The 11,960-nt window shown below is 40.0% G+C and overlaps 1 long non-coding RNA gene across 1 annotated transcript; it reads left to right on the top strand.

Annotated features, from left to right (window-relative positions):
- Positions 1-5,240: 5,240 nt before the first annotated feature.
- Positions 5,241-8,173, top strand: LOC140831782 (uncharacterized). The gene is made up of 2 exons (XR_012117936.1): positions 5,241-5,832; positions 7,974-8,173. It is a non-coding gene; the product is annotated as an uncharacterized lncRNA (long non-coding RNA).
- Positions 8,174-11,960: the final 3,787 nt, after the last annotated feature.

Below are 11,960 nucleotides of genomic sequence, written 5' to 3'. Positions count from 1 at the left end.
GGGACTTTACAGTTGGTATCAGAGCCTATGTTCTTGTAAAGGGTTACACTACTACTGACTCCGAGAAACTCACGAAGCCACGTCTTCGGTCTGTAAGTTTTACAGTTCAGCATTTTGTTCAGCATTTTATTTAAAGCATGAATTATTTTGTCAGCATGCTTCCAGATTTTCAGTATTTCAGTGTTCAGTTAAAATAAATTATGGAATTATGCATGTTAGTTACGTACGGGTTATGTATGGAACAGTATGCCCCCTAGACGCCAGGTTGGGCGCCCGAGAGGTGGCGCGAGGCGCTGTCATGAGTACGGTGAGGATCGTAGGCGGGAGGAAGACTTACCTCCACCCCCTCCGCCTGATATGAATGCCCAGATGCAAGCTGGGATGACGCAGTTCTTCGCACAGTTTGCGGGGAACAATGCCATTGTCGCTGCCGCAGCCAGGCCGGCAGGACCCGAGGCTGTTTATGAGCGATTCATGAAGATGCGTCCGAAGGAATTCTCTGGGACGTCCGACCCCATGGTTGCCGAGGGATGGATCAAATCTCTCGAGGTCATTTTTGAGTTTATGGAGCTAGGAGACGCAGACCGAGTCCGATGTGCCACCTACCTGTTCACTGGAGACGCTCGCTTATGGTGGGAAGGAGCTTCGGTAGCCTTGACTTTGGCTACACTTTCTTGGGACCGCTTTACGGAGGTTTTCTACTCCAAGTATTTTTCTGAGGAGGTCCGCACCAGACTGACCACAGAGTTCATGAGCCTGAGACAGGGGGATATGACGGTTATGGAGTTTATCCGTAAGTTCGAGAGGGGCTGTCACTTTGTGCCCCTGATCGCGAATGATGCCAGAGCGAAGCTGATGCACTTTCTAGTGGGTTTACGACCGATCTTGCGCCGGGATGTTAGGGTGTCTGACCCTGCCACTTATGAGATTGCCGTCTCCAAGGCCTTAGCCGCAGAGCAGGATCTGCGGGACATCGAGAGGGATCGCCAGGGCAAGCGCCCAGTCCAGGTACCCCACCGCCCTCCTCCTCATCAGCATCAGCAGCAGAACAAGAGGCCTTTCCATGGACCGCCGAGGAACAGAGGCCAGCAGCAGCAGGGACGCTTAGCCCCGAGGACTCAGGAGCACCCAGTCTGCCCCAGGTGCTCACGTCGTCATCCTGGAGCATGTATGTCTGGCTCAGGAAAGTGTTTCAAGTGTGGCAGCCCAGACCACATGTTGCTGCAGTGCCCTCAGAGGAATCTGCCTACTCAGGGCAGGGTTTTTGCGCTCCATGCCGCAGAAACCAACCCGGAGACCATGTTGTTGACAGGTACCTTTAAGCTTTAAGTTATTATTGAATTTCCGTGTTTTTGGGAATGGGGTTTGAGCATTTGAACTTAGAACAGCGATAGGATTGCATGCTCTACTTAGTATTATTTTCGGGACTTAGTTAGAAGAACTGTGGCCTTTGCATGTCTATAAGCTTAGCTTCTATGATCTTTGGGTTCCGCTTAGTGTTCCGAACTTTCAGGAAGAATTTTCATAGCCGGCTCAGCTACCAAGGCCTTGATAGATTCAGGGGCCACGCACTCGTTCATTTCGGAGGTCTTCGCAAACTTTCTCAAGATCAAGACCATTGGGCTAGACATAGCCTTTTCAGTAGTGTTGCCGTCAGGCGAGGAGATGGCAGCTACCAATGTTATCAGAGATATAGACCTTGAGCTGCACGGTAATCTTGTTTATGCGGATCTGATTGTGCTACCGATGCCGGAATTTGACATCATCCTAGGAATGGACTGGCTACTGAAGAACAGAGTGTTGATAGACTTCCAGCGGAGATCTATTCTTGTCCGACCACCTGGAATGGAGCAGTTCTTATTTGAGCCGGACAGGTACTTTTCGTTACCGCGCATTATTCCATATGTTTAGGCTAGGAAACTCATGCATAGAGGGTGTCGAGCATTTCTAGCGACCTTTTTATCTGTCCCCGAGGAACCCAGCCAGTCAGCCTCAGATGTTCCGATTGTCAGAGACTTCTTAGACGTTTTTCCCGAAGACGTCTCTGGTATGCCACCCGAGAGAGAGGTGGAGTTTTCCATTGAGCTTATGCCAGGTACGGCTCCGATATCCAAAGCGCCATACCGACTTGCACCGACAGAGATGGCAGAGCTTAAGAAGCAGATTCAGGAACTTCTCGACAAGGAATTCATTCGCCCGAGCTTTTCACCATGGGGCACGCCAGTCTTATTTGTAAAGAAGAAGGATGGCTCCATGAGGCTTTGCATTGACTATCGGGAGTTGAACAGGGTTACAGTTAAGAACAAATACCCACTGCCGAGGATTGAGGATCTGTTTGACCAATTGCAGGGAGCTTCGATTTTCTCTAAGATAGATCTGCGTTCTGGTTATCATCAGTTGAGGGTGAGAGATGATGATGTCTCGAAGACAGCTTTCAGGACTCGTTATGGTCACTACGAGTTCCTGGTGATGCCGTTTGGTCTGACAAATGCTCCAGCGATCTTCATGGATCTCATGAATCGCGTATTTCAGCCGTATCTTGACCAGTTTGTGATAGTGTTCATAGACGACATTCTTGTCTACTCCAAGAGTCAAGAGGATCACAGCAGACATTTGACCACAGTGTTGCAGACCTTGCAGAAACACAAGTTATTCGCAAAGTTCAGCAAGTGCGAATTCTGGTTAGAGAAGGTGGCGTTCTTGGGCCACATTGTTTCTAGCAGTGGTATTGAGGTAGACCCCGCAAAAGTTGCAGCAGTCCGAGATTGGGTTGTGCCTCATAATGCATCCGAGATCCGCAGTTTTCTTGGGCTGGCAGGATATTACAGGAAATTCATTCAGGGATTCTCCTCCATTGCCGTTCCACTCACAGCACTGACCAAGAAAAATGTGAAATTTGTGTGGAGCAAGGAGTGTCAGAAGAGCTTCGATACTTTGAAGCAAGCTCTTATCTCAGCACCAATATTGGCCATGCCAGCAGGACCCGGTGAGTTTGTCCTTTACACAGATGCTTCGAAGCTTGGTTTAGGTGCAGTTCTGATGCAGCATGGGAAAGTGATAGCGTATGCTTCTCGACAGCTGAAGGTCCATGAGAAGAACTACCCTACCCATGATCTGGAGTTAGCGGCTGTAGTTTTTGCCTTGAAGATTTGGAGGCACTATCTGTATGGAGAGAAATGCCAGATCTTTACCGACCACAAGAGCCTCAAGTATTTCTTTACGCAGAAGGAGCTGAACATGCGTCAGAGGCGTTGGTTGGAGCTTGTGAAAGACTACGATTGTGACATTAGCTACCACCCGGGTAAGGCTAATGTAGTTGCGGATGCTTTGAGCAGGAAAGTCGCCGTGATGGCTCACCTGACGATTCAGAAACCTCTTCAGATTGAGATACATAAGTTTGATCTTGAGACTTATCCTCGCGGTAGAGTTCCTCGTCTATCTACCTTGGCGATTCAGTCCTCTCTTCTTGACCGTATTCGCAGCGGTCAGTCAGCAGATGAGCAATTGGCACAGTGGAAGAAAAGAGATGAGGCCAAGGGCAGTGTCTTATATTCAGTCAGCGACGGTATTGTGAGATACCGAGACAGGATATGGGTTCCTAGCAGTGATTCTATCCGAGCAGACATCTTATCAGAGGCCCATACGTCCCCGTACTCCATTCACCCTGGGAGTACGAAGATGTACAAGGATATGCAGTTATTGTATTGGTGGCCGGGTATGAAAAGAGACATCAGACGGTTTGTGTCCGAGTGTCTGACTTGTCAGTTAGTGAAGGCCGAACATCAGAGACCAGCAGGTTTGCTCAAGCCTCTTCCCATTCCCGAGTGGAAGTGGGAGAATGTTACCATGGACTTCGTGATCGGTTTGCCGAAGTCAGTCAGAGGATCAAATGCCATTTGGGTGATTGTAGATCGTCTTACCAAATCAGCGCACTTTCTGCCTATTAAGACGACATTCACCATGATTCAGTATGCAGAGCTTTATATCCGAGAGATAGTCCGACTTCATGGTATTCCAGTTTCTATAGTATCCGACAGAGATCCCAGATTCACTTCCTCATTTTGGAAGAGCTTGCATTCGACTATGGGTACGAAGTTGCTGTTTAGCACAGCCTTTCATCCGCAGACAGATGGACAGTCAGAGCGTGTTATTCAGATCTTAGAGGATCTTCTTCGTGCTTGTGTGATTGACTTCTCAGGGAGTTGGGAGTCGAACTTGCCATTTGTAGAGTTCACCTATAACAATAGTTTCCAATCTTCTATTGGTATGGCTCCGTATGAAGCACTGTATGGCCGCAAGTGCAGATCTCCTGTTCATTGGGATGAAGTAGGAGAGAGAGCAGAGTTGGGTCAAGAGATTGTTCAGCAGGCAGCAGATGTAGTAGTCAAGATCCGTGATAGGATGAGGACTGCTCAGAGCCGACAGAAGAGTTATGCCGATCAGCGGAGGAGAGACTTAGAGTTTGCAGTGGGCGATCATGTCTTTGTGAAAGTGGCACCTATGAAGGGTGTCATGAGATTTGGGAAGAAAGGGAAGCTCAGTCCGAGATTCATTGGACCATTTGAGATCCTTGACAGAGTTGGGACGCTAGCTTATCGTGTTGCTCTTCCGCCGAATTTGGCCGGAGTACACAATGTCTTCCACGTCTCTATGCTGAGGAAGTATATGGCAAATCCTTCGCATGTCTTGAACTTTGAGCCGTTGCAGCTTACTCCGAACCTATCTTATGAGGAGAGACCAGTGCAGATCCTAGACAGACAGGAGAAAAAGCTTCGGAACAAGCTGGTTAAGCGAGTCAAAGTCAAATGGCTCAATCATTCTGAGGATGAAGCTACATGGGAGTCTAAGCCGGAGATGAGAGATCGTTACCCCGAGTTATTCGGTGAGTTCTAATTTCGAGGACGAAATTTCTTTTAAGGGGGGAAGGATTGTAGAACCCGTAAATCAGTCTACGTTTAAACCATGCATAATTCTAGATTTTTAAATTTAATTGACTCCATTGCATGATTATTTTAAATGCACTTCTTTGAAGTTAACTATTTTATTATTTCATCTCAGTAGTTGATTTTTAGCATTTCAGTTATTTCAGTGAGGCCGGACTGGAGTTGGAGTTTTGAGATAGGATTTAAGATTCGAGAATTATTTCCGGGAGTTAATTTAACTAGCAAGTAAGTTCATTTAAGTTAATAAGGGAGGTGTGAGGATTTAATTTAAGTTTCTTGAGGTGATTAAGAAATAAGCCCATTTAAGTTGCATAATTAAAAGGTTAGCTCACTAAATTAATTAAAGGATTAGTAAGGCCTTTAAGGATTATTAGTTGACTAGATAAACAACACTCCCCATCCATTTTTTAGAAGTGAAATTTCGGCCACCCCTTAGTACCTAGACAATTATTTTTGCCAACCCACATTTGGCCATTCCATGTAAATTTTTAGCATGCTAATCTTTTCAATTATTAACCAAACCTTAATTAGTTAGTTATTAAGCATGATCCTAGCCTTGGATACCATACAATACATCGGTCAAGGCATTCCCAAGGAGATTTGACAAGCATGTGCAAATTTTAAGGAGTGTGGGACTTAGTCTTGAGTTGAGATCCTATATTTGTGGATCTTGCCTCTCACCTTTCCAACCATTTTTCTCCCCACCTCCATAACCACTCCATCACACCCCTCCCCACTGAAATTCAGAGAGTTTGAGAGGGGAAATTTCGTGACCCTCATAGCTAGAGCAAGGGAGAAAAATCCAGCAAGGTAGCAAGAAAAGAAATCGCTCCATCTCCTCCGCGCCGGATCGTCTCATCTTTTCGTTTTCTTTCGAAACGAATCCAAGGCATGTATATACTTTTTCTAAACCTCAATCAAGTCATATTATCAAGTATTTTTCAGTACATGATCAGATTTCATCATGCAAAAACCGAACACATATCAAATTTGTCAAAAGAAAATGCATGCAGATTTTTCGGTTTTTCTTGGGCAGCTTCATGGTTTGCTTTGTGTTGTGGATTTCAGGTTATGATTCGACTCCAGGCTCTCAAGGCTGTTCCTAGACATGTAATAGGATGTATTAGGACCATGTTGGTCCATTCATTTAGCCCCCACCCTTGCTGGAAACCGAAATGACAGCAAGTTCCCCATAGGTGCAGGAAATGGTGTTCGAAAAATTTCAGTTTCTTGTCTTGAGGGTTGGATCTGATCTTGGCTGCTCTAAGGGCTCTTAGCCATGGTTGGATCCCTCCCCTAGCATGTCTAAGACATGACTAAGTCTCCATTTTGGTGGCTTGGTCCATGACTCCTCGGTTTTTAATTAAAACATCACAACAGCCCCTCCCTTCTCGGCCCTTCAGTTTTTGGACAGCATATGTATTTCGAGTTTGGTGGTTTGGTATGGATCTTGGTTGGCCTATGGCCCTTAGCCACGGTTCATACCATGCCCCTATATGTCTAGATTGTGCCATGGTCAATCAAATGGCCAATGGAACGATCCGTGACAGCAAAACAAGAACAATGTCCGACGCGCAGAATTTGTGCTCTCGGGTGAATCTTTTCTGATGTTTGCTGGATTGGTGCGAATTGTGGCTGGTCTTGTGCCCTTATCCATGGTTCAAATCATTCCTTGGGATGTTGGTAAGGGTCTCTGGTCAGTGGTGTAAGCCCCAATGGCCGGCGGACTCGAAAACGACACAAGGAAAACAAGTGCGCAGCTGCTGTATTTTTGGACAGCAAGTTGCTGTGTCGGTTCAGAGGCTCGTTCGAGTTCTTGGTCGGCTTTTAGCCTATGGCCTTGGACTGGACAGTGCCCCTTTAAGTTAGGAAGGTCATGTTTTTGGCCGTTTGTCATTCGAATCATTTTTGAAGTCGTACGAGAATTTACGGTGCGATGTGCCAAGTTGCGCAGCTGCTGGAAAATTTTACAGCAAGTTGCTGTGTCGGTTCAGAGGCTTGTTCGAGTTCTCGGTCGGCTTTTAGCCTATGGCCTTGGACTGGACAGTGCTCCTTTAAGTTAGGAAGGTCATGTTTTTGGCCGTTTGTCATTCGGATCATTTTTGAAGTCGTACGAGAATTTACGGTGCGATGTGCCAAATTGACTCTCGAAAGAGCGTTTCTTGTTTTGGCCTCCATTCCACCTAGATTTCGACCATCATAATTTTGGGAGCATTATTTCATTACTTTCAGCGTATTTTAATCATGACTATATGTCGGTTCAGTGTTGGTTCGGGTTGGTTCGGAGTCACGATTAAATACGAAGTCATTAGACGTCATAACCGCATCTTTTGAACGTAAATTGCATAGTTGGTCAAGTTTAAGCTATTGCATATTTTCATGGCACCTTTAGGTTGCAGCGAGCCTGGGGGACGATCCAACCCACTCCAGTTGGTAAAATTACAGGATATTTTCATTATCGCCAGTTAATTATTTTACGTGCATGAAAACAGAAAATGATTATTTTTGAGATTTATGCGATATGGCTTGTGGTTCATTCACTATGTGGGAGCATTATTTATACGGTCGCCAGTGACCACTCAGTTCAGGTTGGTACCATCAGGTCGCCAGTGACCTATCAGTTCAGGATGGTACCATCGGGTCTTCAGTGACCGCCAGCTCAGTTTCAGGCTCCCCGGTAGTCAGTTACCGATCAGTTCAGCTTAGTGCAATGGCCACAGGCGTAAAACATAATCTCAACAGAAAATTTTACCAGTTATTTCAGTACAGGGCTCCAAGGAGCAAACGTTTTTACTATGATTATCAGTTCAGTTATGCACGTATTATAATTGCTCAGTACAGATTATTTTCAGCATCAGTACAGATTATTTTCAGCATGAGTACAGATTATTTTCGGCATCAGTACAGATTACTTTCAGCACGTCTCATGACATGATATTTTATCCCATGCATATTTTACTTCAGATTTTACTCGTTACCTGCGATATATGCATGCTGAGTCTTTAGGCTCACTAGACTTGATTGTTGTAGGTATTGATGAGGCCAGGGCCAAGGACGGGGACCAGTGAGCCAGCTTGGGTCGGCAGTAGTGGCACCCGAGGACCTCAGTGCAGCAGTTGTTATTTTTCCGCTAATAATTTTTATCAGTCGTTGGACAAATTTTAAGTAGTTATTTTTGGCAACTTTATTTTTATTCCGCTGCAATAATTTGAAACATTGAACTTGATTCACTTGTGATTTTATGAATGAGACCGTTTAAGTTCTTTTAAAAAGAAATTTTTAAATTTTCCGCAAATTTTCAAAGTAAGGATTTTTGGGACTTTACAAAAATATTCCCACCATGTATACCACCAGGTTGGGAATTTTTTAGGATTGAAAATCTTGGTATCAAAATAGAATAACCAGGTGTGCTTGTGTTTCTGGTTTTGAATTAGGAAGGAATTGTACCAGGCCTGTTGATAGTCCCAGTAATTAAAAGATATTTCAAAAAATGATGCTTCTTTATATTTTTCTGGAAATAATATTGGTTTTGAAAAATCATAACCCCAGTCAATTGGAGAAATGACTTTTAGGATTTTGCAAGTGGTATAAGCAGGATCATTATGGATTTGGTCCAAGAAAAAGTTTTTAAACAATGCTGAGTCAGTAGTTTCAAGAATTGCTTGGTAGAAGTAAGGGGTCTTATTTTCATCCCAAGGTTTATAATATCGACCTTTTCCAATGTATTTTGAAGTGTTTCAAAAGGATCTTTTTCATGGAATCCTATTTCAACATGTATTATGTTTTGCCAATTGTATTTCTCAAAGTAATCAGAGGGAGGATTTAATGGTGGTTGTGTGAGAACAAGCTGGGAATTTGTAGTGTGATAAGTTTTTGAGGAATTATCTGAAAACGAAACAGTTTGGAAGGAATTTTTGGTAAGAATTTCTTTAGAAGATTTCTTGTCAGAACTTTCACTTGTTTGGGTTTTTTCAAGGGCATTTCTCATTTCAGGTGTTTGGAGAAAGGATTCAAGGAATTTGAGTCTTTTTTCCAAATCATCACTCACCTGTGGTTTTGATTGTGCAGTATCTTTAAGATCCTCTTCTTCTTCCTTTGTAACAATGTCATACCAGTTTTTGATTTTTGCTGGTTCGGTAGGGGTTTGAACAGGCTTTTTATCATTTTCGGGTGGCATTTCTGTTTTGGAGAAATTCTCTTGTGAGGAAATCAGGTAAAGAATTTGTATCTCCTTTTATGAATTCGATTTCAAAATCAAATATGCTAAGAATAGCTTGCCATCTTGCAAAAATTTGTTTTGAGGCAAGATTTTGAACAACCTTTTGTAAAATTTCTTTTGCACTTTTACAATCTATTCTTAATAAAAAAATTTGGTTTAAAAGATCACTCTGTAATTTTTGAACGCATAAAACAATACTCAAAATTTCTTTCTTTATAGCTGAATAATTTTTCTGGGTATCATTCCAATGGGCAGAAGTGTACTGTACTATGTTTTCTTTATTTTCTTGTTTTTGTTTTAATATACCTCCATATCCTAAATCTGATGCATCTGTCTCTACGATTTTTTGTAGGTTGGGATCTGCGATGTGAAAACATGGAATTTCTAATACTTGTTTTTTGATATTTTTTACGATTTCTGTATGTTTTTCTGTCCATGGTTTTGGGTTTTTTCTGAGTCTATCATGTAAAGGTTTTGCTATTTTATTGATATTTGGACAAAAATCTAGAACATAATTTAGGCTTCCTAAGAATCTTTGTAATTGGGTTTTATCAAGTATTTTGTCTGGAAATTTATTTGTAAATTCTAAAGATCTCTCAATGGGAGTTATAGTACCACGAGATATGTAATGACCTAAAAATCTTATTCTGGTCTGAAAACAGCTTATTTTTTATTTTGATACAACCAGACCATTTTGTTTTGTGACATAAAGAAATGTTTTTAGATGTTTAAAATGATCATCAACATTATTAGAGAATATTAATACATCATCAATGTAAACAATGCAAAATTTTGAATAATCATTATAAATTTCATTCATAATTATTTGGAATTCAGAAGGAGCATTTTTAAGTCCGAAGGGCATTACATTCCATTCATATTGTCCAAAGAGAACTGTAAAAGCAGTTTTATATTTGTCTTTTTGAGAGATTTGCATTTGCCAAAATCCAGATTTCATATCAAATTTGGAAAATATATAAGCATTATGGAGTTTTTGTAATAAGTCTTTTTTATTTCGTATTGGGTATCTTATTCATTTTAACGCTTTATTTAATGGTTTGTAATTAATTACTAATCTGGGTGTTCCTCTTTCAATTTCTGAATTTTTATTAACATAAAAGGCAGCACAACTCCAAAGGGATCTAGATTTCGAAATTAATCCTTTTGTCTCTAAATCTTGAATTTCTTTTTTACAATGTTCTTCTAATTCAGAATTCATTTGGATTGGTTTAGCTTTAGTTGGTATTTGTCTGTCATTGAAATTTTCTTCATAGGGAAGATCAACAATATGTTCTTTTCTATTCCAAAAAGCATTAGGAATTTCTGAACAAACTTCTGTTTCTAATATTTTTTGGAATTTTGGAATTTTATTTTTAATTTCTGTTGTCTCTATTTGGTTTTGTATTCTATTTAAATAAACATCTTTTTTAAGATTTTCTAATTGAAAAGTCTTTCCTTGGATTATGGTGTTAATATTATTTTCATAGATTGAACAAGCTTTTATTAAGTTAAGGTTTCTAGTTCGAGGTTTCTCTAAAAATTCAAATTTTAATTTTTTGTGATTGAATTTAGAAGAAATAGAATCATTGTTGACTTTATATGGGGTAATTAAACTAATAAAAGGGGTTCCTAATATTACCGTGTGATGAATATCATTTACTAAAACAAAAGTGGTTTTTATGTGAATACCATTATTTATTATTGATGCGTCTGTTTTTGAGTTCACATTTAATCTTGAATTATTAGCAGCTGAAAGTTTTTCTTGTGTTTTTTGTTGGAATTCAATAGGTCCTATTCCTGATTTGATACAATTTAAATCTGCACCAGTATCAAATAATGCTATTGTATTCATTTTGAAATTTTCTGAAAATACTAGATTTATTTTTAAGATGTATTTTCTAGAAGTTATTTCTCTTAAAACAAAAAGAAAATCTTCAGGAATTTTTTCAATATTTTCCACATTTTGGGTTTCATCATTTTCTGTTTCCGAAGAACTCTCAATATTTATATTTTGTAAGATTAGTTTTATTGCTTCAGTATTTTGAATCTGTTTTTCTTTTAACTCTCTTATTTCTAATTTTATTTCTTTTATATCTTTTTGTAGGTCTTGGATTATGATTCCTTTATCCTTTTTTCTTTTTTTCTAATATTTCAGTTAAGTCGTAAGTATTTTTTGAAGTGCTTGAGAATTTTTTATTTTCCTCTTTATCATTAAGAGATTTTAGAATTTCTCTAAATATTCTTTTTGGATTGTTGGGTCATTAATATTTTTCAATATATCTAAAATAAGTGATTGATCTTTGGTAAGCATATTGATTTGTTTTTAGATTCACTACTAGTTATGATTTGTTCGTCTACTAATGATTCATCAGTATTGGTAGAATCTTCAGCTTCTGAATTTCCTTCAGAAGAATCAATTAAGAGATTAGAAATTTTATTTAATATTTCTTATTCTAATTCTAGTTCATTTAATTTCTTATTTAATCTACAATAATTTGCCGTATGACCTTTCTTATGGCATCTATAATATTCAATATCTTTGAAAGATTTTTTAAATTCTTGCCTGTTATTTTTAAATTTTCTAAATGGTTTTCTTCTTGGTTTTTTGTAAAATTCTTCTTTCGGGTTAGAATTATCTTTTTGATTTCTTCTAAAATTTTTCTTATAGGGTTTTTTATGTATTTTTTGACAATTTTCTGAGCATTTTGATAAGGGTGGTTTATTAGTATTTATATCGAATTGATTACAAAAAGTTCCCAATTCTTGTTTTGTTCTTTTCATTTCCCATTTTAGATGTT

The sequence above is a fragment of the Primulina eburnea genome, chromosome 5 (assembly GCF_022965805.1).
Source record: "Primulina eburnea isolate SZY01 chromosome 5, ASM2296580v1, whole genome shotgun sequence".
Taxonomy (NCBI): Eukaryota; Viridiplantae; Streptophyta; class Magnoliopsida; order Lamiales; family Gesneriaceae; genus Primulina; species Primulina eburnea.
Note: the sequence above shows the minus strand (reverse complement) of the source record. Positions and strands in the feature narration are given on the sequence as shown.